We start from the raw sequence: 6,000 nt of genomic DNA, 5'->3' as shown, positions 1-6,000 counted from the left end.
CTCGGTTCGCAGGCTGGCACTCAATCCACTGAGAGACGTCAGCCAGGGCTAGTGCTGAGTTTCTTCACACAGGTGTGGAGTAGATTTCTTCATTCTCCAGATTTGATTGGCACAGGTGCAGAGGGGATTTCTTTGCTCTCCAGGTTCCCATCATGGACTAGCTTTGACTGGCACAGGCACAGACGCAGGGGTGTGGGCAGTGCCAGGAGAGAAACTTTGCTCTTATCTAGAGAGGCTCAAACAGTAACCACCTGAAGGACATTCCCATTCATCTAAGAGGGACTCCGCCTGTCTCACTGGGACATGACCAGGAAGCTGGTCTACCCAGAGTCACCAGGGCTAAGGGCCAGGACACTGTCCTAATGTGAGGAAACTCCTTGCAGAAGGGATGGGGTGGTGGGTCAGAGCAGGGGAAGAGCCCAGGGGTTGTCATTTGGCCTTGCAGCCAGCTTGCTGTCCTCATCGCTTATCAGCTTGCTTTCCTCGTGGCTTGTCCTCTGGATCTCCATCCACACTGCTAACCACTTGCTCATCGCCACCTTCATTCTCCATGCCCAGCTGTAACAAGCACCGCCATGCTTCCTGTCTTCAGAGTCCTCTTGTCAGAAGCAAGGCTGGGCCATTTCCCTCCATTTGCCGGGTGGGAAATGGACAATGCCAGAGAGGGCAGCCGGTCGCTCCAGGATTCAGGTGAAGGCTCTGACAGGGAACCTGGGCTCACTGCTATCGTTTAGCTTTTTCCCCTCAGAGCAGTAACAGACAGCTTCTGCTTTGGGAGCAACAACTATTTCATCTGTTTCATTTCTTGTGCAAAAGTTGACCAGAAGGCAGTCTTAAGAAGTAACTTGTTGCTCTTTTGAAGAACTTAAAGTCAAAAAGTGTGGGACTTTCCTGGAATCCAGGCTCCTTTTCTAGAAAGGTATAGATTGAAACAGGATGAGGTTTAGGGTCCTTTCCAGGCCCTGCCTTTCTCTTACCCCTCCCCAAAAGCAAGTAGTTTGGGGTTGGTAGTGGTGTGAGAACCCTGACCACTCGTAGGGGTAAAAGCGTTTCTGAGTAGTAACCCATTTATAAGCAATTGTTTGAACAAGGGGAAAAGCCCAATTCCTTCTGATACCAATTTCATCTAGAAAACTTCATTGGACTTTTTTTTTTGACAAGTCCTTCAAAAAAGGATGTGGGGACCGAAGGCCAGAAATGAACATTGCTGTGAGAATGCCTGACTTTCTGAACTCTAGCTACTGTGGCCTTTCAAGGTATGAGCTCAAATAAATGGCCTAAAAACGCAAGTAGGCCTTGGAGTTTTTCAAAGCCAATGAGGAGGCAGAATTACAGATGCCTCAGCTCAGGCGAGCCCTCTGAAGGGGCTCCAAATGGAAACGCACTGCCAGGTCTTACCGCGGAACTGAGCCCTGAAGGCTCCAGCACACCGAAAACGGCTCTGTAGGTCAGAAGGAGGAGACGGGCCAGCAACTGCTGCACACTTAACTGGACCCAGCGCAACCGGCTCCTACCCTGGAAGAGCCACTACCCCCCCCCCCCCCCAGCCTAAGGAGACCAGGCGCACTTAGGACTCTGTGCAACCATTCCCCAGGTCCCTGGAGTCTCCCTTCTTCTGCAAGACGATGGCCTCATCTGAAATTCTTGCCCACAGTCCCCTGACCTTCCTGAGAGAAGCTTCTGCATGCTCAAGACCCTCTTTTACCTTCTCTAACTCCAGATCAATGGGGGCTGCCATGTTGGTTCACTCAATGTGCCTGCGCAGTAGGAGAAGGCCAGGAAGGGGGTCTGATTTAGCATTTATTAAACAGCTATTTGGTCTGGGCGCTGATGTGTATGATACACAGTGCAAGGAGTCAAGAGGGTCTGAAAGTAGTCAAGGTGGATGCAAATATGGACCGTGAACCAACTGTGCCTGCCTCTCTCCTTCCCTCCATTCCTCTGTTCCTGCCTTCCTTTCTTCTCCTTTATCAGATGAGTAAGGTGAAAAGTTATGGGTTTTTTTCTTAGAACAATAGGCTGTCATAAATGGTTATCTCATGTCATGTTCCCACTTTATAGATGAAAAAAACTGATACCCATATGAGGAAGTGACTGGCTGAGGTCCATTTTCTGGACTCCTAGCCTTCCATGTGTTCTTTAACTTCTTTACTAGGTAACAGCATTTACCTCTGTTTTATTGGGGGGGGGGGTTATATACTGAAAGAATTTGTAGAACGAATGATGTGCAAGACTGGTTTCTCAAAGTGGGGAGCAGGGAAGAACAGGGCTTCCTGAATCGAGTCCATGTGCCCTTGTGTAGAATTCTGTGCAACCTTCAGTCATGTCAGCCATTCACAGCAGACCTGCCCATTCATGTAATAACCAGAAAACACGGCAGCTCTTCCTGCACCCGTCTCTGACCTCTAATTAGGTGCGGCGACGCGTTGGGAGCTGCTCTGGCCACGAGGACTGTGAAGTTGCTAGCTTAATCATTTCAAAGGTTGCTCTGTTTTATTGTGGCATAAAATTTGGAAGTCTTATATTAAAATGTACAATTAAATGTACCTCGAATAAATTGCTTTAGGCCAAAGAGAACTTTTCCCTTCCTCTTCCTGAAACTAGAGCTGTCCCCCTACCCACCCCCAGTTGTTAACTGTCTCTTTTCAAACTCATTGAGTCCCTTTGAGGAAAAGAGATGGATCGGCTCTTTGGAAAACAATGTTTAAATAGACATTTGGCAAGCTTACCTGAATGAGCCTCAGGCTGTCCTCGAAGATGGTGGGAAGAGAAGGCAGATTCTGAGGCCATTAGATCCAGGTGGACTGGTTTCCTGATAAAATAAAAGAAAAAAACAATGACCACCACCCTTCCTGGTTCCCGGTCACCTGTGGAAAAAGTCCAAGTTTCTACGCCTGGCAGACAAGGGCGTCATAACCCAGTTCTCTGTAAAAGCTCACTCCCCCAAGCACAGCGCCCTTGCTTGCCTTTGAGCCTTTGCTCACCCCATAGCCCTGGCCTGGAACAACCCCACCCACCTCTTTAAACACTTGCAGAATCCCATTCCTTTACCGAAGCCCTGCACCATGCTTTCTCTGATCTCTCCTGGCTGTACCGGGCTTTCCCTCCTCTGTCCCTTTAGGACACATGACTTGCATGAGGACAGAGCTGGGTTAAGTTTTGGGTGCTTTAAGTTCTTGTTTATGAGTCTCAGTCCCCTGAGACGGCACCCTGAGGGTGGAGACTGAAGACCATCCCCACGTGTCCCTGCAGACCCCTAGCAGAGCGCCTGCCTGGAGCCCAGCTGGTGGCCACAGGGCTTGTGGAGTCTTCAAAATACAGAGAATTGAAGGAATGTTTTCATTATAAAATCCAGTCAATTACGTAAAATGCAGAAAATATATAAAAGACAAAATTATAGAGGAGGGAAAATGGCTCATATTTCCGTCATCCAGACAGGCCAGCCTTCTGTAAAAGCTCAGACACACCTGAGGGCCGCGGGGAGCTGAGTTGGGCCCAGAGCAGCGGGGCGGGGTCAATGACCTGTCCGCGTCCAGGTGAACCAGGGGCAGGCTCACTCAGACCGGGTTTCTGTGTTCTTTATTCTTGATAATGTTTTCAGAACGGCCTAATATCTAATTTCATGGAAAAACATTTCACTAGTTACAGAATGGCCCTCAATTCCCCAGTACAACTTGGTGCGAGGGCTGCTTGTTCGCGCGGTGAAATGCACACGACATAGAATTGACTACTCTGAATGTTTTCAAAGGTACAGTTCAGCGGCATGGAGTACATTTATATTGTTGCACAACCATCATCCCCATCCAACTCCAGAACTTTTTCTTCATCCCAAACGTAAACACTAACTTCCCATTCTTCCTCCCCACAGCCTCCAGCACCCCCGACTCTGCTCTGTTTCTCCGAACTCGAACACCTTAGTACCTCGTATAAGTGGAGTCATACACTGTGTGTCCTTCTGTGACTGGCTTATTGTACGTATCACACTGTCCTCAAGGCAGTTCTGACACATGCTGCACACTGTCCTCATCCATGCTGCAGCATGTGTCAGAACTGCCTTACCTTTTAAGGCTCGGTAATATTTCATTGTATGTACGTGCCACATTTTGCTTAGCCTTTCATCTGTCAATAGAAACTTGGGTTGCTTTTGGCTACCGTGAATAATGCCGCTACGGACGTGGGCGTACAAGTTTCTCTCTAGGAACTTGCTTCCGATTCTTTTGGGTATATAACCAGAAGTAGAATTGCTGGATCCTATGGTAATTCTACATTTAATGCTCTTTTTTTTCTTTGAGGAACCACTGTGCTGTTTTTTACAGTGGCTGTGCCATTGTACACTCCATCAGCGATGCACAGGGCTCCGATGTCCCCACGCCCTTTTCAGTACTTATAATTTTCTACTTGTTCGACGACAGCCATCCTAATGGGTGTGAAGCGGTATCTTAATGGTGGTTTTGACTTGCATTTCCCTGATGACTAGTGATGCTAGGCGTCTTTTCATGTGCTTATTGACCATTTGTATATCTTCCTTGGACAAATGTCTACTCAAGTCTTTTGCTTATGTTTTAATTGGGTTGTTTGTTTGAGGATTGCTTTTTCAAGTGTGAAATCCTCTCTCCTCCACCCACTGCTCCCAGGCTTGACAGCCTCCAAACAAACAGCCTCCTTGGAAGACTCACGACTCTAAACACATCATCATCAGGAGCAGAATGCTGGGGACGGACCGCACATCTCATAACACTCGTCTCAGGACAAACACCACTAATAACCAGGTGTGAGTGGACGTGAGGCTGGGAGCCGTCCCTGGGCATTTTAAGAAGGTGACTCTCTGCTTGTTTGTGCCATTATTATTCTTTTATATGTTTTTAGTGTTTTTGGCTTTATTCTTCCCATGTGAGGATGGTGTACAATACTTTAAATAGACCAAATTCTGCCCCTCTGGGACAATTAGGAAGATTATAAAGCCATGTCCTCAAAGACTGCCCTTTTCCTGCAAGAAACCACCCTGTAAGGAGGGAGGGGCGGGAGGGGAGAAGGGCACTCCTACTCACAGAGCATCCACTGTCATCAGGACCTGAGATGGGCATGTCACACATGACCTTCTTCTAAGCCTTCCATCATTCACACAAGGCAGGTTGTTATTTGAGACCATACATGGGGACGAGGCTCAGAGAGGTGGATTAGTTTTTTTGAAGCCCCAGCCAGTGACAGGCAGAGCTGGGACTTGGAAACCACCCCAGAAGCCTGAGCCCTTAGTTCTGCTCCTGCTGCTGGGACCACACCGCAGTGCTGAGGTGGGCGTCAGGGGCCTGTTTCAAGAAGAAAATGTCATTTGTTCTGTCTCTGCTCATCTCAATCCCTCCATCTCTGCTGGATATTTCCACTCAACTTATAGACATTTAATCCTCCATCACCCTAAAAGCCTAATGTCCGCTCCAGGATTCCTCCTGCACCTGCTCCTTCTACTCCCCCCCCAACCCCCCACCGTGCCTCACACCACTGACCATGCCCTTGCCATGGGCTCCCCAATGCCCAGTGGGCTTCATCCACAGGCCACCACGTTCTTCTTAAGCCCCTACCCACCCCACTGTACAAACACCTGCCCTGCTGCTTCTATGCGCTCCCTCACTGCTCTTTCTTGGTCTCTTCCGTGGGCTCCTCTTCCTCCGCCTGCCTCAGTAATATTGGGGTGCCTTTTGAACCCTCTTCTTACCTTTCCCTACACCCAGGCCCTTCGAGAACCTGATGGCAGTCACGATCTGTCTCCCCAGAAAAGGGCGCTCACACAGCACATTTCTGCTACTTTCACTGCAATTTCTGGGACTTCGTAGGCACATCTCTGTCTTGGTCCTTTAGGTGTAGAGAGCCTGCTTTTACAGCAGGGGTTTGTAGACTCCAGGTTAAGTCCATTTCTGGACAACTCCTCTTATCTGTGGCTTCTTAGAACCCTATTCCCACCCAGAACATTCCCTTGAACTCAGATCTGACTTCAGGCTCAGCGTG

The sequence above is a fragment of the Desmodus rotundus genome, chromosome 2 (genome assembly GCF_022682495.2).
Source record: "Desmodus rotundus isolate HL8 chromosome 2, HLdesRot8A.1, whole genome shotgun sequence".
NCBI classification, from domain to species: domain Eukaryota; kingdom Metazoa; phylum Chordata; class Mammalia; order Chiroptera; family Phyllostomidae; genus Desmodus; species Desmodus rotundus.
Note: the sequence above shows the minus strand (reverse complement) of the source record.